Here is a 27,284-nt window from a genome sequence, read left to right on the forward strand (position 1 = left end):
TTGACAAACCTTGGATTTCAGCAGGTAGATACAGAAAATAATGAATATTCTGCTTATTATAAACTTGACAATTAGGAAAAATATCGGATTCCAAATATACAAATTTGCATATTCAATCGGGAATCACTCAAATAATTATATTTCATTCAATATAATATACATTCATTGATTGTGAATTTGAAAATATATCACAATCCGACAACGTAAACTAACCATGTTGGGGATATGTAAAAATTGCGTATATTCCCTCTACCTATATTTATTACTCTATGGGGAATACTTTCGAAAAAACTTCCCTGGATCTTTATATCTCAAGTTCTACTGATCTTATGTTAATGAATTATTAGAACAGATATTCAGTTAGGATTGTGTGTAAGTTATAAGAAATTTGGTCTTCTTCAAATATCCAGGCTGCTTTTTTGCTTATGTACAAAAGTGAAATTTTCTGGACAACAATATTTCCAGACAAAGATTCTTTTTCGAACTACCAGTGGCGCAATAGAAACATGTTTAATGTCAAAACCCTTCAACTAGAAAACTGATTCTTTGAGGACTTTCTTCTTGCTATCCTCCGCATAATTATTCATCTTCGTTCAAGAATCAAGGAGCACTCTGTATACACGCGAAAACATTATCCAGCGCTGTCATCTAGGCTAGCATCTCGATGACCCATCAGTTGCGTGCACCAAGATGACCAACTCTTTAATTCTCGCAAAAAATCCTCTCTCTCACGCACGATGAGATATGTGGTATCTAAGCTGGTCAGCGCGCATCACTTAAAAATGCAAACCTCTCATCACCGTATGATGAATATGCATGAACACTCTTTCAAGTATGCAATCAGCTCCTTGATCCACAAAGCACACACATTCACCTCTTGAAGAGCGCGAAATGCTCCTGCTGGAAGATGAAAAAACGGGGAGTAAATAATAATAATGTCTAGAAGATTATTTCTTAGGTGACCTTCAGGCCACTCTAATACTTACACGAACTGCCGTCGACTGGCTAGTTGAGAAAAACTTATAATATCTACAGGTGATTATGGACACTGATGGCTCCTGCAGACGGTGTCTTAAATTAAAAAACTTGCAATTTCATGCAGTAATATAGGAAAAAGTGAAAAAAGAATAGTTGTTCACATTCAATCGAGATGTGTGAATTATAAATCTCAGGGAAGGTTATCCTGAGAAGAGGATATACAGACTGATCCATATTCAAGAGGTTCCTACGATTTTGGAAATTTCAGTTTTTGGGGAAGCCGCAGTGAAGTAGTGTAGAAATAAGAATAAGGAGATAATTCACCGTGTCCCTAAACTACTGGGCGAATTTGAAGAATATGTTTTCTAGAATTCCATCAGTAACAAACTTTTTCAGAAATATATTTTTTTGCTCGCTGAGAATTATTTTAATGTTTATCGACTGAAAACGGCTTTTTTTAAGTGATGATTAGAGTTTTGAAATCGGAAAATATTAGAAGGGATGCTATTAAGAGTTTTTCAGGAATATTCTTGGTTTTCGGGCAGATATTTATTATTTAGAATTTGTATTCGATATTTCGATCTATTACGAAAGCGTGAACCAAATATCATTTGAAAGAATGCACTGTAAATGAAATAAACGACAGATATAGGACTTAATCATCACTTAATTATTGAGGGCAATAGTACTAACTTGAGTTGGTGGAGGGAAAAAAGTCCTATGGTCCCACAATCTTTATTTTGTGACTTCTAGTTTCAAGACTTTAAATCAGTCTCATTCTTAAATCTTCTAAAGCTACGAAAATTTCTTTTACAAATAAAAAATTTGTTTTGTAGCTTTAGAAGACTTCAAAATGATTCAAAGTCTTGAATCTAGTAGTCACAAAATAAAGATGGTGGGACCATAGGAGTTTGGTCTGTCCTTTTTTCTGATGAGTACCACATTTATCAATCTTCCAGTTCATACCTATCTTGAAATAATGATCGAAAAGAAAAGAATCGTACCTCTAAAAGTCAATAATAGTAATATTGTACTTATTTACCGTATGGGAATAAACCACAAATTACCACATAAACATACTGGGAGTCTTGCTGAATAGAATGCTTAGACAATGGCTAACCTAACATAATGTAAGATTTGGTCAATAAACAAATCTTTAACGCCCTTTGGTTCATAAGAAATAAGAATATTAGAAGGAACTTGAAGTTTCTGAAGTAAATCTCAAGGGAAAAATTCGGAAAAAAAAAACAGAAAGATCCTTAAAAGACTCATAGGACACTCCAACCCGACATAGCAAACATCATGAATACCTAACAACTCACAGTTACCATTAAGTAAAAAGCGGTCCTACTGCAAAACAAAGAAGAGGCAGATAAGGAAGAATAGTGAATGATTATAATGGCTAGTCACTCCTATAGAATCAGTAGCCAAGAAAAACTAACTCAACCCCAAAAAATATCCCAGAGACGTATCTAGAGTCCATTTAGGAATAATTGACATCGAACTAGGCCTTGAACGTCTAGTCGTGGCTTTATTTCTGGTTACAAAGATCACTAAATATTCCATCAATTTTTCCAGTATTCAAAATAGTGTACCGTCTGCCAATACCCTTGCATATACTTGGCAAACCTTTTGGTTCTTCTTTCATGAGTCTACTGCCGAATAAGACTTCCATTTTCAAATATCTAAGTTTTATTCAGATGAATGAATTTCACATTTTGTTGCAAATATTCTATGTATGCACCACTCTATTTATTATATTCTTCAGTTTATCAGTAATAATTTTCTTTTGATCAACTGTTTTTTTATCCAATTAATTTTATGTAATATTATTTTGATTCATTGAAATCCAGATGCTTTTTGGTTCAATGCTATCCAGACTGATATATTCATTGCTTTTGATTTGAAGGTGAAATCCGGTTAGAAATCGTATTGCACAGGTTTTCTTTCACTAATAATCCAGGCTGTAATGACTTGCCTTCTTCTTTTTTCTGTACAATTAAGTTTCACAATTTCTTTGAATCAAAACCAATAAAATAGATAAAACAAACTGAAATTAACTTAATCTTCTGTCAATTACATTTCCAATACCAACCCGAATTCTGGAATTCAAAATATTACTGAATGAGCCATTACCAACTTAATTTCGATTTTCCACAGCCGCCCGGGATGTCAATATTTCCTTAACGGATTATAGATTCAAATCCTGACTATCGTTATTCGCAATAGTCCATCATAAGAAATAATAAATTCCTGAGCAACCGAATGAATTTCAAAACGAATTACGATCTCGTATACACTGTAATCTCATCTCTGCTCCCAATTACCCAACTTTCCAAGCAGAAATCTCGAATAAGGAATACAGAATAGCCGTTTCTTAACATCAACATTTACCGCCACCTAGTAATAATATAATACGACACACGAAACTCCTCAAACACTGAGATCATCCACTAAACGACTTTCGTGGAAGACCCAGTCAGATTAATGACTCACGTAATCCACAGCGAATTTGATAAACAATAAAGTAGCCGCAGATTCCCATGATGAACAGGATGAGATAAGGGAAACGAAGAAGAATTGGATCATTTGCATCGAGGCCTTGCAACGCTTACGTACACTGCTTGTATTGTTCTGAACCGCCGGTATCTCGTTGCTTGGGACCATCAAGGTGATCTTAAAATTGGCGAACCACAATCCAGGAAGTGTTATTCACATGATTTCTAAGATTTCGACAAGGAAGATACTATAGCGTTATGGGATACGGTTGTTGCATAATAATATTAATAACAATGCTGCAAGGACGGTGAGAAAAATCCTAGGAGGCGACAGACAGGTGGGACTGCGAGGACGAGTACCAGAGGGGCGAAGAAGACCGGACGTCTTTTGCTTGAGTGGCTACTTTTGAAGGGACCAGCCTTCTTGGATATTGATTGGTCTCTTTTTACTTGATTTCCACATCGTTTCTAATGGCGCTCACGTCGTATTTCTGTCAATATCGTGTTTTGAGTTTGAATCAACAATAATAACAAGATCGAGGACCCTAGATAGAACAAATGAAAATTTTGAAACGATACCGTTGATTTGTCAATTCTTACTATAGCATCACCTTAAGGAAGAAGAGGGAAAAGAGACCCATGCCGAGACGTGTCGCCAGAATTATCTTAAACAAAATAGGCATCTTTGTTTTAGGCGATTCAAATGACACATCATATTCTGTTTGGAATAATTAGAATTTGATTAAATAATACGTCATTGATACAAACAAAAAACTTTCAAATATAATACCCTTATTAATTTTAGCACGGATTATGAACCCGAGAGACTAACTGTATCCATCTTGAGAAAAAACAAAAATAGGGGAATTCCCCTGTCTTTTTAAAAATTTTTGAAGTTTGTATTATCATCTCTTTATTTTGTTGCCGATAAACTTATTTTGATTGTGCGTATGTATTTAATTTATCAGCATTGATGTATGATCCAGTTTTGTTCCCTGTAAATAATCGAGAAGGTCAACAGGATGCTTGGAAACCTATTAGTATCTTCAAGTGTCGAGGGCATCACTGTTTCAATGAATTTACAAGGAACGAAGTGGTTTTGTATATAACTTAGAAAGGAAGTGTTAATTCTTCGAGATGTCGAAGACATGTCGAGTCGATTACTCGATTGTAAATCTTAGGAAAGATCGAAAACAAGACGGTTGTACCAGATGTGTCACATCTGTGTATCAGGTTCTAGTCCTTCGAGAATATTCGATTTCCAGGAATCCACGAAGCGCTTTGTGGGCGCTACGGCAAAACTCTTATTGGACTAGGGGATAGTATTTTCCCTAAGGGTGTGGTCAAGCCGGAAGAAGGGAAGTCGATATTCAGAGTAGACGGAGCAAGTCCGAAGCGGTAGAGAGTTCAAGTTCGGTCTAAGTCGAAGAAAGTTCAGGGCAAGTCTAAGACGAGTTAAGTTCGGTCGGTCAACTCAAGACGTACGACGTAAAGACGGTTTGCGGACTAAGTTAAGACGAGTCGCGAACGAGTTAAAGACGAGACGACCGAAAAACGAGTTGAAGACGAAGACGTTTCGAGTAATTAACACTCAACGAGAAGACGAAATTCAGTACCGTATAAACTGTGTTTGTACTGTAAGTGTGGCTTTGTAAATATATGTGAATAATTAAAGAGAGTTCAATTATTACTAAACCCGAACAAAGTCACGAAAAAGAAGTGGAAAGGCCAGGTAATCGAATCATACCTCTAGAAGATCGATTAACGAAGCCTACATTAATGTTAATTTTTCATTTCATAAGAATTCAAACGAATCATAATTAATCTTCCAATATCTGTACAATAAAAAAATTGGAATAGATCCTGAAAAAAATGTTTTCTGAGCAGAAAAAGAATAATTTCGACAGTCTAGCAACGACATTTTCCTTCGATCGATTATGTCATTCCCTCGCTTGAATAAATGAAGTATAATAATGCACTGTAATGAATATTCATATACTATTCATTATAGAGAATATAAAAAGTCGTCAGGAAGAAACATACTCAAAACAAAAATTTGCATTTTTAGTGTTACCTAGCAACATTCGAAGCTGGCATGTTTTCAACTTCAAATTTCACACGCTTTTCAATTCATACAAAAACTTGTGACACATAAACAGAAGAGTAGTTTTTTTCTATGAAAACACCGCTTCTGCAAGATTACTCCTACTTTCGAGTAGCAACTTGATTGATTGGAGTATTATGGAAAACACGGAATTTCTTCTACACTTCTCATTAGTGTGGGTACCTGAATTAACCACTAATTAATATTATTTATCTTGGTTTCAACAACTATCTACTTCGAAAAAAGAACCAACCAAGGTAATAAAGACATACAAATTAAGTTTTCCTTCAACTAGCCGGAAAAAACTGATTAGCTGCTTTGACTTTGATTCCTTCATACTTTTCATCAATAAAAAATGTAATGCATAAATTGCATTGGTGAAAATTTCAACCGGAAGTTGAATTAAGTTATGTACATGTTCAAATTCATAAATATCACGTTTTTCCGAAAAATTTATTTTCTCTTATCTACAAAAACTCTTCAATGTTCATTTCAAGGTCACTAAAAGAGTTTTCCAATTTGAACGAAATCAAACTTGCCGACTGTCGGAGAAATAGATCAAGAGTCCGGTCCAAACCAAAACCAAAATATTTCTCTTGTTCCTCCTACAAGCAAGGCAAATCGCTCCACTTAAGAGGATCATCGTCTCAAGAAAAACGGACCAAAATTAGTATCAATTCTCACATATTTATTTCACCAACTATCGATGATCCAGACACCCATGTCCGGAACGCCATAGTCTGTTTAAACTTAAGTGTAAACTTCAAATGTAAACATCAAATTTAATTCATTTCACCAGTGCCTTTTTCCCCTAAATATTTATGGTCCTTCGAGCCGGATATTTGTATTTCATTCTATTTGAATGAAATGAATTCGTAAAAAGCTTTGCGAAATTCAAAGTAGAATGTAAGAGCTTAGGACGTATTTTAGCATTTACAATATGCTAAGAGCCCTTAATTTCTCTGTCTCTCTCTTTTCCTGATTGAAACAGAAACGTTGGTAAAATAAAGAATTCTCTTTCTCTCGATACGTTAGTGCATCAAAATGAAGATTGGGTGAAGCCGTCCATGAAGAATTCAGCGATACACGAAAGAATATCTACACTAAAGGTAAAGAGAGATTTATTTTGTCTTCGCCAAATTGATTACGTTTTCAAACCCTTCGAAATAAAGTCCTTTTCTCATACAGTTGGTTTCGGACCGTCTGAAAAGACTAGATTAAAACAAACAACAAACACATAAGCACCATTATTGTTCCGATCACACTGCTCAATGTGGAAACGAATCTCCTTTCATTTGGTATATAACAATCCATATATTCCTATTTGAAAAACAGTAGAGGAATGTGGGATTTTAATTCGAAAAAGCAAAGGAAGACCTGCTTTTGAAATTATAAATCCATGAATTCGTGGATTTCCCTTAATAATAATTAGTGAAAGAATAATGGTCTGATTGCCGTTACTCTCCAATCACAAATTGTAAATTATTTCCTAATTTTTTCAATGAAAAACGGCACAACCAATTCCACTTTTAGCCACATCGCTGAATAGGTAATCAAATTACCTTTCATTTGATGTATCACAAACCATATATTTCCATTTAAAAGAATTAAGTAGAGGGGTGAGAAATATCAAATTCAAAAAAGCACAGGATAAATTGCTTTTGAAATTAAAACGCGACGGATGCGAGGATTTTACTCAATAACTCTTCGTCTAAGAATTATTGACGAGTTACGTTACTTTTTTGGCAAGCTGTATATTGAATGGAGGTGTTAGTAAAGGAAAAAAATATAATGATTAATGAATCAGAATGTACCGGGTTTTTCACCATAATTTGACCCCCCCTTTAACTTTGTTACTGAAAGAGGTACAAAAAAAAGTTTTCTATAAAAGTTTCACGAAATCGAATAGTGTTTTTTAAAATGATTTCAAAAAATGAAATAAATACAGGGTGGGCAACATATTGATAGCAACTTCATTTTTTCAAATGGAACACCCTGTATATTTTTCTATATTTGATTAGCTCTTTTTCCCCTGATTTCGAATATATAACATATGTTTGGTCTATCTCTCTTATTCTGAGTACCACAGAGTTTCAAATTTTCAAGAACCACCTGGGTGTTCCATTTGAAAAAATGAAGTTGCTATCAATATGTTGCCCACCCTGTATATATCTCATTTTTTGAAATCATTTTAAAAAACACTTGTCGATTTCGTGAAACTTTTGTAGAAAACATTTTTTTGTACCCCTTTCAGTAACAAAGTTAAATTATGGTGAAAAACCCGGTACGCACTGAAGAAAGATCTGCACGTATCTCGACATCGGTATTATTGGCAGAATAAATTCATGATCGTCGACCTACTCATATTTGCTGACCGATGCGACTTACGTAACTTGCTCGGATGTTTAGCAAATATCAATGCACCGCCATGGGGGACATACTAATTCATTATTAATTACCGTTTTAGATGCAACAACTCTGTAATCCGATATAAATAATAACATAATGCAGAGGAACGTCGGCATTTCTTACCTATTTACGTGATCGTTTTTCTATTTATCACCAGATTACGAAAAATAAATTTCGAAAATCGTGGAAATTACAAAACCCATCGATAGGTGTGTTCGCTTGCAATAAATGACATATCGAATACCGATGTGTTATTTATAGCCGAAGGTGGTGCCATTGGCTAATGTGTTTGATGTGGGATTACGGGACAAAAATACTTCGCAATTTTCGCAATTGTTTATCATTTCATGACATCCCATTGGAAATCTTTACACTCATCAGAAAATATTAAAATAATAAAATCATGAGGGCTATTGACATTTCATATGAAAATCGACTTTTTATTTTAAGACATGTTAATATTTGGACCAATGTTGTAAACGTTCTTACTTTTGAGATAATACATGGTGATAAAATTGCGAGAGAAAAATTAATTTTCATAACTACCTTTGCAGATATTCTTGAAATGAAAGACGCAGTGATATGGCACTGGTGGTGCCATATCACTTTTTTTTAATTCCAATAGGTATTAGGCCAATTGAAAAGTCCCCGGTCTGATGTACACATGGCGGTGCTAGTATTAAATCCATATGATTTTCAGTTATTACTAACCTTCAAACGATACGTGTCAAAATTTGACAGTAGTCCGACTATAAGTTTGTGAGATATCGCGCTGTGAGCGTTGCTACCTTTGTTATTTGAAAAAAAAATAAAAAAAAAACAATTTCTTGTGCTGATAAAATATTGCTTTTTGTAGGGAAAAAACAGTTGAAGCAAACTCTTGATGAAGAGTTTCCGGGGTCTGCACCAGGAAAATCAACCATCATTGATTGGTATGCTAAGTTTAAACTTGGTGAAATGAGCACCGAAGACGGCGAACGCAGTGAACGCCCAAAAGACGCTGTCACCGACGAAAAAATCAAAAAAGTCCACAAACTAATTTTAAATGACCGTAAAGTGGAGTTGATCGCGATAGCAGACATTGTGAAGATATCATCTGAACGTGTGTATCATATCATTCACGCATACTTGTACATGAGAAAGCTGTTTGCATAATTGGTGCCGCGCGAGCTCACAATCGATCAAAAGCAACAACGTGTTAATGATTCTGGGCAGTGTTTGAAGCTGTTTAAGTGCAATAAACCTGAATTTTTGCGTCGATATTGGACAATGGATGAAACATGGCTCCATCATTTCACTCCGCAGTCCAATCGACAGTCAGCTGAGTGGACTGCACACGATGACCCGAATCCAAAGCGAGGAGAAACACAAGAGTCAGCAGGCAAGGTTATGACATAAGTATTCTAGGATGCGCAAGATATAATGTTCATTATGGATTACCTCCAAAAGGACCAGACCATCAACAGCGATTATTATACAGGGTGGCCATTTGAAAACGAAACAGACGAGATTACAGACGAAATAAAGTTTTTCGATAGAAATGCTCGGACAGGTCGATTTCTGTTTCGAGGGGGACAACTTAAGATGTAGGTTACGGACGCATAGCGCTTCAACCCTTGCTACTACAACCCTCACCCCCAAATTTTGAATAGGGAAGATGGGGTGAGTGATACCTCATTTGAAAGGTATTTTTATACTGATTTCAGCACAGTAATTGTTTTTGCATTTTATGCATTAGTTCTCGAAATATTTTTAACTAAGTATTTGAAAATGAAGTGGTGTTTTCATGGCACTTGTAGTGTTTTGTGAAAAATCGACCTTTTGAGCTTCAAAACAACCATGACTGTGGCTTCCTTCCTAACTAACTAACGCATGAATATTTCGAGAACTAATGCATAAAATGAAAAAACAATTACTGTGCTGAAATCAGTATAAAAATACCTTTAAATTGAGGTATCACTCACCCCATCTTCCCTATTCAAAAATTGGGGGTGGGGATTGTAGGAGCAAGGGTTGGAGCGCTATGCGTCCGTAACCTACATCTTAAGTTGTCACCCTCGAAACAGAAATCGACCTGTCCGAGCATTTCTATCGAAAAACTTTCTTTCGTCTGTAATCTCGTCTGTTTCGTTTTCAAATGGCCACCCTGTATAGCGTTATTGGATCGTTTAAATGATGAAATCGTTAAAAAACGGCCGCATTTGAAGAAAAAAGGAGCTGTTTCATCAAGACAATGCGCCGTGTCACAAATCAATGAAAACAATGGCAAAATTGCATGAATTAGGCTTCGAACTGATACTCCATCCACCGTATTCGCCAGATCTGGTCCCCAGCGACTTTTTCCTGTTTTCAGATCTCAAAAGAATCCTCGCTGGAAAGAAATTTAGCGCCAATGAAAAATTAATCGCCGAAACTGAGGCTTATTTTGAAACGAAAATCAAATTGTACTACAAAAATGGTATCGCCCTCGAAGGCAACTATGTTGAATAATAAAATCGAATTTTGACAAAAAAAAAAGTGTTTTACTATGGTAGACCGGGAACTTTTCAATTGGCCTGTTAATCATATAAAATTCTAGCAGAATATCTGAAAGAGAAAAATGCCAAGCAGTGACGTGAAGTCAGGAGCTCTGTTTATAAATGCGCCAATTATGTCCTAGGAGACCATATATCGGTATATTTGAGATGCGATTAACAAATCACATCTTTTATTTGAAAAGAAGTGAAATGCTATGAAATAAAGGTATAAAATGAAAGTGCTTGCAATAAAATTCACTCACTTTTATGTTAACCACGTCACAGTCAACTTATCGACAGAGTTAAAATAAGCAGGAAACAAAACTGCAACGTAAATTAACATAATCGATGAGAGTTGAAAGAATGCACTAATGTTTTCTTCTAAGTGGCGTAAAATCCAAAGTAATTTCCATTTCAGCATAGCCAAAGGCAGCTCAAAAAACTTGGTCGAATGAGAAATGAATTAGAATAAAAGTGAGACAATCTTTTACGAGTACCAAATGAACGTTTTGTTGTTTTTTTTTCATCCATCTGGCATTTTCCTGGTTCAACGGAAGAATGCGATAAAATCGTTCAGTCTATAATGTTTTCTCGAATAGCTATTAGAAAACCCCTTCACTTAGTCCCATTGTACCGATATATAATAACAACTAATGGCTGTGACCTTGACGTTCGATGTGGATTATTTCCACATTTGTCAGATGATCGCGAAGTAATGAAAGTCGACAAAAATACTTATATCTGCGGATCTCCACGTTAGCGGAAGGTCGTGAGGAATATTTTTCAAGCGAATTAGCAAGATAGCTCAGAAAATGTTCCCATGACAATTCAGAATGTTTTCCTTTTACTTTATAAGTTTAGTTTGCCCTGCGATTACTGATTTTTGTTAAATGAACTTTGAATGGCGTTATTTTTGCGTATTTTTTTTGCTACTTGTTATTTTTGCCATGAATTTTTGGATGTTCTGAACTAATGATATGAATTCAATTGAATACAATCACAAAAAATGTTTCACGAACTACAATACAACTAAGAGAATATATTGAGAGGTTGTATGTACAGGTTTTTCATTAAGACATTTCATTTTGATTTTAAAACTTAATTGAGTCCTCTTGATGAAGGTAATTTAATATAAATATCAAAGCATTAACAGGATTGTGTCCTTTTACCCTCACAATATAATATATCTTTATGATATATTCTTTTTTTTGTCTTCTTCTTTGGTCTTTTTTTGTCTTTTGAAGTCCAATTCGAATCTATTTTGGAATCGGAATTGTAATCCAAGACCAGAAAAACCGAATATATAATGAATATATATTATATTGTGAAAGTAAAAGGACACAATGTTGTCAATTTTTTGATATTTCATCTTGATATTGAAAAAAAGAAAGTATATTTTAAGAGAAATCAATGGATGTTGATTCCGTTGGAAAGAGGAAAGTACATTAACGATGGAAAATGATCAATCAAATGGAATTTTCCATGGCCATTTTGGAAATTTGCGTCTGTGTAACTCGATAACTTCTCAAATTCCATTTTTAAGGTCTTTCTTGGTCAATTTTGGAGCATTGGCATCTTACACGTGGGTCCAAAGAAAAAAGTCTAACGATGTTAAATCACAAGAGTGGCCAATTTTGAATACGTCTTTGAGAAATAACACCATCAGGAAACTTTTTTTGCAAAATCGCCATTGTTTCGTTGCTTGTGTGGCAAGTAGTGCCGCCTTGTTGAAAAAAGCCTTCAGAACTAAGTATTTATGAAAAAAAACGGTGTGTTGTCTTTTATGGAATGCCTAATTCATGAGATCGACGAGAAATCGACAAACCTAGGTTTTCGTCAACACTATGGGCTACTGAAGCAGTATTCTCAGTTGTTCTTGAGAGACGCACACGATTTCGATTCTTCACATCACTAACTGTTTCCGAGCTCATCAACAGTTCAAATTTTTCCACTAGTTCCACTATTGCCGGCCGAAAAGCTGCTTCAAGATTACCTAAAAGTGCTTTTGTTTTACGAGCTGTGATTGCAATATTTACCATATTTTAGTGAATTTTAACAAAGCGTGTATCGTTCCATTTTTAATAATGACGTAGTTTTTACTTCTCAAATGTCAAAATATAATAACTTCAAAAGTGGGAGCTGCCCAGATAGTGGACTATTAGGGATGAATACTCGTCGTAACCCCCATTTTGAGTCATACTGGGGAAATCATTTTCAGCTAAATTTTTCAAACTAAAAATTCGTATATTTGTTTTTGCCTCTTATTTCAACGGACACAATCATTTTTCAGAACAAAAAAAAATTCTTTCAACACTTTCCTGTTAATTTTGACTATGCAAAATATCAAACTAATTTCATTATCTTCGAATTTCTTCACATTACGGCTGAAATCTCGAATTCAATAAGATTTTCTTGTTTCTTTCTTAATGAGGACACTGTAACACTTCCTTATCGAATCTTCCACCGCTAAAGTCATAGATTCACTCCTAGAACAGCTTATGTTTGAAGTATATTTTACACTTGAAGATGAAAGAGTGGCCCATTGAAGTGAAGAGTGTGAATGATAGATGTGATAAATAATTTTCAATTGAAACTGGTATTTGATAACAATTACATTACGGTTATTATTATCATTAATATTAATTAAAATTAGATAATTCCATAGTTTTTGCAGATGTCACACTGGATTCAAAATATCCACTCTGAATCTGGTATTCTGTATTTATGTAAACACTATTCAATTCATCTTGATAAAAACGAATACGCTAACTGTACTGTTTATCAAAAGATATAATTTATTTCATTTACAATTTTCGAGAAGATTGATAAAAAACATTTCAAAATTTGTTCATATGTTTTTTCTTACATTTTTCGTTTTTCAAATGTATTTTATAAATATTTCAAATCAATTCAGATAAAAATAAGCCGAAAATCGACTGAATAGGAGGCATTCGTATGAAATTTGAAATTAAAATTAGTCGTTAAGCTGCATTGAATACCATAATCAAATACATATATTATATTGAATCAAAAAAAAATCTACAAGTAATACCAACTAGTAAGTAGATCTGAGTAAAATATTTCTCACCGGACATCATAGAATATTCTTTTGAAAACCGATAAAAACCCTCAGATTCTCTCAGATCGGTTTCAAAGGAAACGATGACATCTTTTATGAGTTTCCCTCTCCGGAAAATACACCTACAGATGAAATTGAAAACAGATTTTCTCCAGAAACAGCCGCATGAAGAAATATCTCTTTTATGCATGAAAGTGTGCGTGAGAAGTAAGATCTTTATAAAAAAACCCTTTCCACCGAACTGCGATCAAATAGAACTGCGATAGAATAGAATGTAAAATTGGAATTTTCTTTCAACGAGATCGTTTTTAGCATAATTTACAGTTTTAAATGCGTTCCACCTCAAAGCATGTTTATTGAATGGTATATAATAATTATATTTTATATTCTTATACAGTTTGAACACGTTAATTCACTGGAGATCTATTAGTTGATGCAAAGTGCCCATTATATTCTAACCAAATTGAATAACATGTAAAACAATATAGATAATTTCATCCTTTATTGATATCTTTAGCTTGAAGAAGATGATCTAGTTGTTACAAATTTCTATACTGTATAATTCTTCATTTCTACATCAAGACCGCTATCTTCGACAATACCAAATAAAACAATTGAAAATTCCCCGGTCTACCGTAGTAAATCGCATTTTTTTGGTAAAATTCGATTTTATTATTCGACATAGTTGTTATAGCGATCTTCCAACTTTTCGATACCATTTTGGTAGTATGATTTGTCTTTCGCTTCAAAATAGGCCTCAGTTTCGGCGATTACTTCTGCATTGGCGCTTAATTTCTTTCCAGTGAGCGTTATTTTGAGGTCTGAGAACAGGAAAAAGTCGCTGGGGGCCAGATCTGGCGAATACGGTGGATGCAGAAGCAATTCGAAGCCCAATTTATTCGATTTTGCCATTGTTTTCATTGATTTTTGACACGGTGCAATATCCTGAAGAAACAGCACCTTTTTTTCTTCAAATTGGGCCGTTTTTTAACCATTTAATCCCTTAAACGATCCAATTACGCTATATAATAACCGCTGTTGAGGGTGTGGCCCTTTTGGAGGTAATCAATGAATATTATACCTCCCAGAATACTGATGCCATAACCTTGTCAGCTGACTGTTGTGTTTTTCGTTGCTTTGGATTCGGTTCATCGTGTGCAGTCCTCTCAGCTGACTGTCGATTGGACTCCGGAGTGAAATGATGGACCAATGTTTCATCCATTGTCACATATCGATGCACAAGTTCAGGTTTATTGCACTTAAACAGCTTCAAACACTGCTCAGAATCATTAACACGTTGTTGCTTTTGATGGATTGTGAGCTCGCGCGGCACCCATTTTGCACACAGCTTTCTCATGTACAAATATTCGTGAATGTTATGATGTACACGTTCAGGTGATATCTTCACAATATCTGCTATCTCGATCAACTTCACTTTAAGGTCATTCAAAATTATTTTGTGAATTTTTTTTATTTTTTGTCGTTGACAGCCTCTTTTGGGCGTCCACTGAGTTCGTCGTCTTCGGTGCTGATTTCACCAGGTTTAAACTTAGAATACCAATCAATGATGGTTGATTTTCCTGATGAGGACCTCGGAAATTCTTCATCAAGCCATGATTTTTCTTCAACTGTATTTTTCTCTTCAAAATGTAATATTTTATCAGCACACGAAATTCATTCTGATCGATTGTGAGCTCGCTCGGAACCCATTTTGCACACAGCTTTCTCATGTGTTCGTGAATGATATGATATACACGTTTAGATGATATCTTCACAATGTCTGCTATCTCAATCAACTTCACTTTTCGGTTATTCAAAAGTATTTTGTGCACACCAATCAATGATGGTTGATTTTCCTGGTGCAGACCCCGGAAACTCTTCATCAAGCCAAGATTTTTCTTCAACTGTATTTTTTCCTTTCAAAAAGCAATATTTCATCAGCACACGAAATTCTATTTCTTCCATCTTTTTTCAAATAACAAAAGTAGCTACACTAACAATGCAATATCTCACAAACTTTGACACGTATCGTTTGAAGGTTGGTACTAACTAAAAATCATATGGATTTAATACTAGCACCGCCATCTGTGCATCAGACCAATTGGCCTAATACCTTCGAAATCTAACTTGTAAATATGTATAGAATTCAAAGGCTGAAAGGAAATCCTAATGATAAAACACTTCAAAAGCTAAGTTGATTTTGAAAAATTTAGAATAATTACATAGATCGACTATAAGAAACGATAAACAAGACATCACCAATAATGTCTCACGCGACAATTATGTATATGTTGTAGATGAGTCATCTGAGCTACAAACCAAATTACCTGCCTTCCTCTGATCACCCTGTCTTATACATATACAAACGGGATATTTCCTCATTTTATCTTGAATATTCTGATTATTATCATTTTCGCGATTGACAGATCGTGTGAGCAGCCACGATTCTCTAAAAGTAGGAAATTGTGTGAGTAATACAAACGTCTCTCGATGATAAAGGCTACGTTAATGGGCAGATTCAAACCAATTAACTTGGAAGTTGGAACTGGCAGGTCAGGAACTCATTGTTCATTTCGTGAGAGGTCAATTGCTCCACTTGCCTGATTATTACCTTAACAACTTCGACGGAATGAGTGGCAAATCTCGGCTTTGGATAGATGAATTTAACTTCCTACAATTTCGATGTTTTATCCAACACAGACGAGATTATGATGTTATTCCTGTGATTATATTTGTCAGAATCTCCAAACACGCAAGGAACTAATTTAATATTTGCGGGTATCAGGTTCTACCGGGACTGGAGATTTACTAATGTTTTAACGTTTGAAATTTTTTTTTATGTCGGTTTCTTGTACAAGATTAGAAGAATTTGATGTGAAATCGTACCGTTTTAAAATTTTCGTACGATTTTTCAACATGCAGTTTATCACATTTCGTCGCAATATCTGTAATTTTAGAATTCAGTATATTCATTTCTAAAATTACTATACAGGGTGGCCACTTTTTCAATGGGATTGTATTGGTAACTTTTAAACCATAAGAGTTAGAAGGTCGGTCAAATGGAGAAAAAGTTGCATTCATAGAAGCATTGTCAAGCAGTTCAAACAAATCCAGATTATCAGGGCAGGTTATCGAGATATCATAGGAAAAGTAAATTCTGTCATTTTGATTTTTCTTATTTTCGCACTTTATTTCAAATATTATCAAATGATGTTACAGGAATTTTTTATTCGACAGTAGAATATCCTCAATTTTACGTAATCAGATTTCGTATCCAACGTTTCGTACTCTCTAGACCACCCCCAACCTCATTTTTTTCAATACGAACCCGCATATTTTATGACACTTTTCAAAATAACTTTTAACGCTAAATTCAACGATATATCATACAATGTCATTCAAACTTGATATTCAGGTGATTTTGACCGTTATCCAAATTTCTGTGGGTCGGATCTGTATTACATTTAGGTACCTTTAGTTTAATTAACAACATGCAATACACTTCGATGAGAAAATCAACTTACTCATCTTGAACTAAATGGAACATATTAGAATCAAAGCAAGAAACAAGTAATAATTATTTACATATTTCAATTCATAATAATTAAACGAATTATCATTTAATGAAAGAAAAATCGAATGATTATTCGAAAGTAAATGAAAATGAATGAAGTAAGTGTTCGAAATGTCCACCATTTTGTAAAATGCACTTAACGGTTCTGGAACCCATACTTCTTATACATTTTCTTATTTCGTCTTCTTGAATACCTTCCAATACATTCTCAATCTTCTCGCGAGAAATCACTATTGTTGTATTTGTCATTTGTTCCGTTGAAACAAATTACAGAATCGAACTTTATTTTGAGATCATTACGATATAATTTATGCAAGGCTTGGTATTCAAATTTAAAATCATTCTATTCGCGTCTCTTGACTATTTTATTAACAGCAGTTTTTGAAAAATTGCATTCACTGTCCAAAGTTCTCTATTTTTTTTCTGGGTTCGATTGAATTTGGATCAGAACATGGATATCGTCAATACACATTTCTTTTTCTTACATACACACCATTAAATTTGGATGAGGGTCAAAATCACCTGAAAATCAACTTTGAATGACATTGTATGATATATCGTTGAATTCAGCATTAAAAGTTATTTCGAAAAATGTCATAAAATATGCAGGATCGTATTAAAAAAACCTTCTAACTCTTATGGTTTAAAAGTTACCAATACAATCCCATTAAAAAAGTGGCCACCCTGTATATTCATTAATGTAGGTACAATGGTTTTATTGTCAGTCTGTAATTGAATTGTAAATTACAGGTAAATCTAAATATGGAATACCTGAACTGATAAGAGTATTAAAATACACTATTTACAGAGCAACTTAGACCGTCTTCCAGATAATTTAGGGAACATGAGTGAGGAACAAGGTGAGAAATTTCACCAAGATATTAAAGTTATGGAGGACCACTACCAAGGAAGATGAGACATGCACATGATGGAGTTTAAAAAACATTCAAGAATCTCGCGAAAAAGAAGCTCTTGAAGTGTTGAGTGACTATTTGATTTCTTCAATGCTTTTTTCGTTTGTAAGAACAACATTTTATTCTATTATGAATAACTAAAATAAATATTTCCTATCTACATTTGTTAACTACACTTATGGATTTGAGTTGAAATAATGTAACTTATATTTCTTAAAAATTTGAGCCCTCCTAGGTGAAAATGAATACGTTATTTGAGTTCAGGACATCAAATTGATATAGAATCAGCTCTAAAAACCTCGATACCAAAACAACTCTTCCCCAATCATTTGTAGTTGTCAGATATTGTTGGATATATCTAAAATTTATTCCCAATAATTCAAACAATATCAGGTCATTGAAAGTTGTGTTAGACATTTCATTTTGGATTGAATTCTTACATTCTTGGCCTTAAAATAGATTTGGTGGATTTAAAGTTGAAAATAATTCTTAACGTATAATCCAATGTGTTCGGTCAAAATTTCAAGCGAGTTAAAATATGGCACATATCGAACAATTCCAAATGGAATAAACTAAACTAAAGCAGCCATCACTGAATGATAATTTTTTCGAGAAGTCCGCCTTAGTTTGTAGATCTCTTCAATTATTGAGAGATCTGCATCAAATCAACAGGAGCTAACTAAACGAGACTAGGAAGTAATTGTAAATTTCCTGTATCTCCTCATTCCGACTTAACCATAAGTTCCATAAATTACTCTTATCGACTCATATGAGTACCAAACTTCACCCATCATCAATTTTCCAGCCAGTGCTTAAGCGTCTTCCGAAGGTTTCGTAAGAAAGAGTCATATCGTATGGAGTACCCACTTCTTACAATAATATTCAAATAGTAATCAGTATTACAAGGCGGATGTAGTAATGACGCAGTGCAATGATGGGTCGGATGAAACTATGATAGCAGGTGATTACTGGGGACTTGGTGCAGGAACACGATTTTGAATGTTGATCATTAGGAACGTAACAAACTGTCTACTCACCGAGTAAATGGATTCTATCTTCAGTTTACATGTTTCCGTTTAGAGCTGAAAAAAAAAGTTGGATATGAGAAACATTTTTTATCGATACGAATAAGTGGATATGGATATAATAATAGTCAATGAAACGTTAATTCAATTCATGTTTCACTCACAGAAAGTGAAAATTTTCTTTGAAAAAAAATATGAATATAATTACAAAATAATATAGCTTAGCTGATTACATAATCAAAACCAAAAATAATTAAAGGAGAATATTGTGAATGAAATACCCAATGTTTCTGTGACAGCAGATAGATAGTTTTGGCTGTTTCCATCATCTGATTCAGATCAGATTTAGGCTGTTTCCATCATCTGATTCAGATCAGATTTGGGTTGTTTCCATCATGTGATCTGAGTCAGATTATGGAAACAGCCCAAATAACTATCTAACATACAGTCCATCATCAATATCAAGACAACAATTAGGTCTGTTTGGGTACAGGTAGATTACTTGTGTATACAGGGCGAGTCTTTGACTTGTACATATATTTTAACCTAAGATTCCTGAGGTCTTCTTTTACCATTTCTTTTGATTCAGCTCGGTTGAAAAGATACAGGCTCTTGAAAATCCATAAAAACCTTGTTTTTTTATCTCTCAAATGTAATGGAATCGAAATAAAAATTTTCAGAATCTATAGAATAGATTTTTTATTGCTGTGATGAATCTTTTCCTAACATATATGTAGGATTTTAATATCGTTGTCTAGGGGTTATATAAAAAAGGCCGCCGGAACTATTGTTTATTTACACTATGTACAATTCAACTTCAATTGAATGTACAGCCACTGAACTTTCGTCTATTGTCTGATTATTCGAGTAGATCCGTCTATATCTAATGTCGAATTATCTAACTAGCTGCGTCTAATAATTTTGCGTCTATCACGTCGAATTCTTTAACATTTTCCGTCTAATCTCTAACGTCGAATACCACCCTCGTTCGTATCGTTCTCCAGTCTCCGTCTTCAGTCTCAAGTACCTAATCCCTTAAGTCTCCCTACATCGATAAAACTGCATGGTCCACCGTTTTAGGATCGATTGCGTAGTTTTCGTATAGTCAAGTCAGTAGCGTATCATTCAGTTGGGTGTTAAGAATTCGGATCCCACATATATTTCCATCAAAGTCCGATCAACTCCAAAATGTCCGCTGTACTAAATGATGAAAAAAATTAAATCGGAAAAATAGTAAAGGTAGTTTTTTTGGACCTCATGAATCTTCGATTGCAATATATATAGAAGTCGAAGACTCGTCATGTATATGCAATCACAACTTCAAACTTCGTACAAAATTTCGTGATTATAGCGTGGTCAGGAACATAATAGAAAATTCAAGCAGAATATCGAATATGGAGAAGAAAATCACTGACGTGAGGTCAGGAACTTTCGAACACCCCTTCATGCCTCAATTACACCCTTTGATACCACAGAACTGTGTTAAGATGCCATTGGCAAAGAACAGCGTTTGATGCCATAACAACCAGCAAATCAGAAAAGGACTAAATATTGAAACTTTTGAGTAATTAGCAAACAAACAAAGGATCTAATAGAAACTCTGAAGTAGCACAAAAACAGTAAAGTTATAAAAATAATAAAAATTCCAATACCAAGATAGACAACAGGACCTACTTCTCTCAAAAAAGCAAATAGATGAAAGTCATGACAAGCAAAAGAAAAATAGTTCTCTCTAACAATCAATAGTAGAAGAACGGTGAAATGATAGTAGAGGCCTCATACAATAAGAAAACCAATATGAACACTTGGCGCATGACTGACAAGCGCTCAAAAATTTTCCGATTTCACACCAGTGCTTTGGTTTTTTTTTCGATATTTTACTTGAATTTTCTATGTTCTTGTTAATCTTATTAAATACACGTAATGATACCACAAACATTATGGATTTATTTTTCAATATTCTCCTACAATTTACAATGATTCTGATGATATAGCCACATTGAAATTCTTAAATCGTAGGTTTCTGTGGTCATTGAAATATTCGATATTTCATATCGAAATGCAATATATCATCACGATAAAATAAATAGTGTTGAAATTATCGATAGTACATCAAGAAATTATCAAGCATGCCTTCAGGCTTATTTTGACGCCTGTGAGACTCCGTATAAAACTATTATATAAAATATTTTTCAGAAATGAAATTCAATCTACATGTTCCACCTGAAGTGATGACTTTTCACACGATACATCACCAGAATTATAATTTTTTGTACATGACATGGTTCAAATTACGGAGTAAAGTGTCTGCAGAAGTCATAAAAATTGCTTTTTTCTACATTCATGCAAAAAGCAAAACTTTATTGAACTATATTTAGTGGAAAAAGAAGTTCTTTATTGCACTAGTGAAATAAAGTTTTTATTGCACTCATCTGTCATTCTACTTCAACGTGCTGTCACCAATTGTTCATTCACTTTCAACATTGAGGGTGAAAATAAAGTTTGAGTTAAATTGTTCGTAACGTATCAGTTTCTGTTTCAATGCAAATCGATTTTAATAATAAAGTATTCAAGGTGCGCTTTTCATTTTCCTACACCTAGTGCCGCACCTCAATAAATCATTTTTTGCTTTTTACATGAACGTAGAAAAAATGTTGTATGCAACTCGTGCAAAAATTGTTTATTGCACTCGACGTGTTGTCCAACTCGGCCTAACGGACAATTTCACGTCGAGTGCAATAAACATTCACTTTTTGCACTTGTTGCATAAATAACTATTTCCATTTCATTTCATGTTTGTTGCTTTTATTTTGAAACAGAAAGTATCAAAAATAACATTGACATGATACTAATGGAACTCATACAAAAAAATTATAGATAAAACATAAACTTAACCTGAAAAATAACTTCAAGGTTTTCAGCTCTTAAGTTAACCTAAATCCAATCTTTAAAAATAATAATGTAAAAGAAAAAAACCTGAAAAAAAGGCGTCAGAATAGAAGCCAAAAAGGTGTTAACGACCTCGTTGTCGAAACGACGTTTAGATAAATGATGGACAAGAATGTGATATATGTAGTTGAGTCTACTGACTAACCGAAATATTTGATATTCGAAGTTGTGAAACGTCCTAGAAAAGATGTTGTTACTTTTACTTGAGTAGGTACTTATTATTTTCTCTTTTACCCAAGAATTCAACACTCATTGAAAATACATGGAAATAAATAAAATTATACGAACAACTGAATGAACCTGACCCCAAAACCGTTAGAGATAGAAGTTTGTGGTGATAATATTTCTTACATTAGTCTCATAACATCATTAATACACATTTTCGATTTCATGCGGTAGGTATATTTTGATATTTTTTAATCTGTGTTCATGAATTATTGTCTTCACAATTAATAAAGTGATCTAGCCTTCGAGTCGATTCATCAACGACATAGCCTCTAATGTTTTCAAAAAAAATTCGGATACGGTTTTCTTCGTTTAAAATTTTTGAATCCAATTTTCAAAGGTAAACCTGCTTCAACTCAGAGAATATTGAATTTTTAATTTCAAGACGGATTTCCAAACTTCACTACTGTAAAGCTGAAATAACCAAATCCCACAAATCTGTCTGTTGAGAAAGTTGAATTAGGAGTGTTGCCACAAGAGAGCACTCATTTTCCTTCAGACTTTAGGAATTCCATAGAGTCCCATTACTAATCAAGATTGTCAACCTGGAAAAGATTGGAACTGTCTTTAAGGGGGTATTCTTATAAATCCTATGATGGCCTGGGGATTCAAAGAAGATATTTATTAATGTGAAGTTGATGATTATGTCCATGAAGAATCTGAGAGACGTATAGAAAGTTTCATAAAGGTCATACCTTTCATCGTAGATGCATGAAATCTAGAGTGCAAACTTATATTTCATGGATTGTTCAGAATATTGGAGATGATAAATTAAAAACTGATAGGATGAGTTGAATAAGACTTAACATGATGTACTTTCAGAAAATAACTTATATTGATGCGAGTTATTATTACGAAACAATGAATTTTCATTGTTTCGTAATCATTTATTATTATATTATCAATTATTTAATTGAGTTACCTTGACGAAAAACTCAACTTGGAAATCTTTCTTTGTACTTCATTATAAGTTAGATTGATATCGATAGATTTTGGATGAATTTGAGTTGTCAAAGTTCATGATCTTTTTATAAACACCCTGTACATTTTTAATCCAAACTGCAAACATTCTCATAATACTACGTGTTTTTAGAATCGAAAATGATGAAGGTTTCTTCGAAAAAAAAAATCACAAAAATGTGAGTCCCAGTCGCCGAATTTTTTTTTATAAGAATCCCATTAACTCATGAACCGTTCAGTTTTTACCCAAGGTATGGCATATTGCTGGAATTGTCATCAAAAAAGCTATCTAATGATGCAATAATATACTGGGAGTGCCATTCGAAATAAGGAAGTAGTAGTATGTAGTAGAGAGAGTATTAGGTTGTAGAGATCTGAACATATTTTAGGAAGAAAGATCGGTGTCTCAAACCCCCAAATGCAAGTTTTCAGCACAAAATTAGTTTTCCTTAAACGTCTCTTAGGCCATCGTGGTGAATCACCCTGTATTATGAATAACAAAACTGGGTATTACATTTAAAAACCAAAAGTTGGTATCACTCTCGGTAGAACCGGATGTCGAACGAAGCTTTTTTCCAAGAATTCATCTCTCCCAACAAAAATTAACTAAGAAATTTTTCTCAAGTCTTTCTTTGAAATAATCTAACCAACGGTCTACGTGGATCACCCTGTGTATGTTTATTATTAGTTTGTTGATGACACTACCAGAATACATAAAAAATAAAGTTGGGCGATTAAATAGCAAACAAAATTTCATTCCAAATTCGAAAGAAACGAATATATCTGAAGACTAAAATTTAGTATATTTCTTATGTTCGTGTATACCTCCAATTTAGGAACACCTGTATTACGCTTAAGTATTCAAGACCATTATTTCACGCCCACGCGTTGAACGACCTCAGATGTGACCAGAACGAATCGTGGATTCCTCGCCATTCAAACTTTCGGTATCGAAATTATTGATGTTGGGGACCGACATTACAAGGCAGAAATCGTAACATCGCGTAACAGTTATTTCTTCGATAGCGCATGAGAATCGCAATGAGGCGATGTTTAGACCATAAAATAACACGAGTAACATGTGAAGTGGGTCAAGGTGCAGGTTCGAAAAATGCGGAATAGAATCTCTTTCGAATATCGAGCTATCAACAACAATGGAGATGGTGAAACGTGAGGAAGATAGGGAAGGGAATTATTATGTTTCATCTCGACGGTTGAATGTTATGTCTTAGGGAAATATCGCATTCCGTATAGGTATAGTTTGCTCTAGAAAATGATGGGTAGATGAAAGGTTTGAAACTTCCAATTCCCTTTGTATATCCGAAAGGAATTGAACGCTTTAAGTTATTCCAAAAATGGGTGAGAACCAGTGGCATACCCAAAGGGGGGGGGGGAAAGGGGGATATATCCCCCCAGGAGCAATATCCATTATATCTAACAACCTTATATATCACAATTCATTAAAAGTAAGCAAACTCCTTTGGAAAACATCTTCAAGGGAAGGAAAATTTGAAATTTTTTTTCCTTATCCCCCCAAGGCTTATGTCTGGGTACACCACTGGTGAGAATTTGAGAACTTTTTCTATACATACATCTTTCATTTTAAGAACACGTTAAAAAAAAACAAACACGTCCTGATTTCAGAAAATATATTATATTAAGGTGTACACTACATTTTCCACTAGGTTCTTAAGTGCAGATTCATTTTGATTCTGTGCGAAAATTGCTTGATCGGTTCTTTCAACATTTGGAAGAAATTTTCGTATGGCATTAAAGTAAAAACTCAGTGATTTTTTTCCCCAAAAAAATTATAGTTTTTGTTTCATATCTCTTTGAATGAAATTGAAAGGTTCTTCAATTGTATCCCAATTATTTCAATGATGAATTTCATAATTTTGGGAATTCTCACATTCTGATGAGAAAAAAAGAAATCTACATATAGATAGATAGTTTCCGAAATAAAAAATTTATACGTTCTCGTGAATTTTACTTTGAAAATTGGGAATACCAATAAATGTAAATATTACCAAAAAAGAGAGCGACAGATGACAATTGGCATGAAGGAGTGTTTTAGAAAAATTGATAATTCCATCTATGGAAAAAAATTTGTAATTTATCATTGAAATAATTGAGATACAATTGAAAAAACAATTTTCAAAGTGATATAAAACAAAAACTATAAAGTTCTTTATGGAAAAAATCAGTGAGGTTATTCGAAACTGCCAAAGGTTTCAGTTCATAAGTTATTGAAGATAGCAGGGCCGGCGTTAGGGGTGAAATAGTGAAGCGACCGTTTCAGGCGACACTTTTTGAGGAAGGGCGGCAATTCGGCCCAGTCGTTGGTCACTTTTCCATATTTCATCCTTGATTCTTAAAAACATCAGGTTGTCCCACTCCGCTGTATTTGTCAACATTCCCTGCGATGAAAATCTCCAACCATTATAAACAGAATTCCCTATAAACCTCATTGAAAGCGGGATGAAATCATTATGTATTTCACAAAGACGACTAACAAGACTACCTTCGCTTTTGAATTCTTTGGAAGCTGATGATTCAACTTATGGATAATTCCTACAATTTTGCATCTGAAACTAGTTAGTGTTAAATTTCAAATGTTTTCAGTTTGTTTGATGTTTGATACTTTTTCAGCAGAGGCGCCGAAAAGTTCTTTGCTTCAGGCGCCAAAATAACTAGCGCTGGCCCTGGAAGACACTTGGTGTAAACTGAAACTTTTGATTATTTTGATAGTTTTATAAGAAATTTATATCCCATGTTATATATTTCCTAAAAGGCAAAAATTATCTGAGCGATTTTATTTTTTATAGAAATTGTTGAAGATTATATTCGAAAAAAAAAAAAGTTGGTATTATAACTTCAAAACGACTGGCAATAAAGAATAAATTATAACACCAATGGATACCACTGGAAAAGGGGCCTGTAGAAAGTTTTTGTTTAATGTTAATAGCGTCAATATTAAAAAAATTATGAGAACTTTTTTCATTTCAAGACATTTTCTAATTCTCTTTTAACTGGAAAACAGTTAAATTCGTGAGGTTGCGATTTTCGCCAATATAATTATATCAAAAATCGAGACGGAAAATGTGTCATTCATTTTTTTCCAGCTCAAAGTGGTTCTAAAATCCTCTCACCTGACAACGTATTTGGGACAACCGATTCTACTCGATAAAGTTCTCGAACAGATTAATTTTTTTCAAATTAAATTTTCACAACTTGGAAACGCTGTTCAAGATGAATTGTCAAACCTTATGTGAAATGTGAACACAATTCTCAACTCCGTTGCCGAACCATAGAAAACAACCATCGAAACTTCTCATGCAGCTAAAAAGCACCCGTTAGTATCCAATTACTTTCTTTCATTGCCTTGACAAGAGTTAACTTCAGTATGCAGGCCTGAAGTTGTTTAATTGAAAACTCGGAATCTAAATAGAAAGAATTTGTTTGGAATTATTACTGGAATTACTTTGATCTCGACCTGAATCTAGATTAATTTTCTTAAAAGAAGTAAACTTGAAACTCCTTTTGAAAATGTATTCCTTAAAGAGCTACTTGACCTCAGATTGAGTTAGCCTCGTATCATGAGAATATTTATGTGTATCTAGGTATAAATCTAGACGGATATATGTGTTTTATTATTCAAAACATTGAGAGAATATTATGGATGATAGTCTTTATAGAGCTATCAAATGTAAGAGGTGATTCATAAATAGATGTCATCAGTTGGTTAGTGGATTTTCCGAAAATGAGGATAGTTTGTCATATAAATTCATCTGGAATTGTCATCCCTGTCAAAAAAGACCCTTTCAAAGAATAGAAAATTACGACAATTTAATTTTTTTATCATGATATGACAGTAGCATTGGAACGAAATTGGGTTGAATTCATGGAATTGTTGAAACACTCGTAGCCAAAATGTTTTTCAACACTCCACTGTATCTATGAAGGGTTAAAAACACCAACCCCTCGCAGTATTTGCCTTAGATATAATCAAAAAAGTTCACAAAAAATTTTTGAATGACCGTAAAGTTGATCGAG

At 34.0% G+C, this 27,284-nt stretch overlaps 1 protein-coding gene across 3 annotated transcripts in view; it reads right to left on the reverse strand.

The window, feature by feature from the left end:
• The window catches only part of LOC123673671, a 121,380-nt gene that overhangs the window by 34,393 nt on the left and 59,703 nt on the right, over positions 1-27,284 (reverse strand). For 2 of the 3 annotated variants that reach the window (XM_045608262.1, XM_045608263.1), the window contains exon 2: positions 19,110-19,154. The exons of the other annotated variant lie outside the window; for it this stretch is intronic. The gene's annotated coding sequence lies outside the window, so the exon portion shown is untranslated. The remainder of the gene's footprint in view (positions 1-19,109; positions 19,155-27,284) is intronic. 3 annotated transcript variants of the gene reach the window in all.

The sequence above is a fragment of the Harmonia axyridis genome, chromosome 2 (genome assembly GCF_914767665.1).
Source record: "Harmonia axyridis chromosome 2, icHarAxyr1.1, whole genome shotgun sequence".
NCBI classification, from domain to species: Eukaryota; Metazoa; Arthropoda; class Insecta; order Coleoptera; family Coccinellidae; genus Harmonia; species Harmonia axyridis.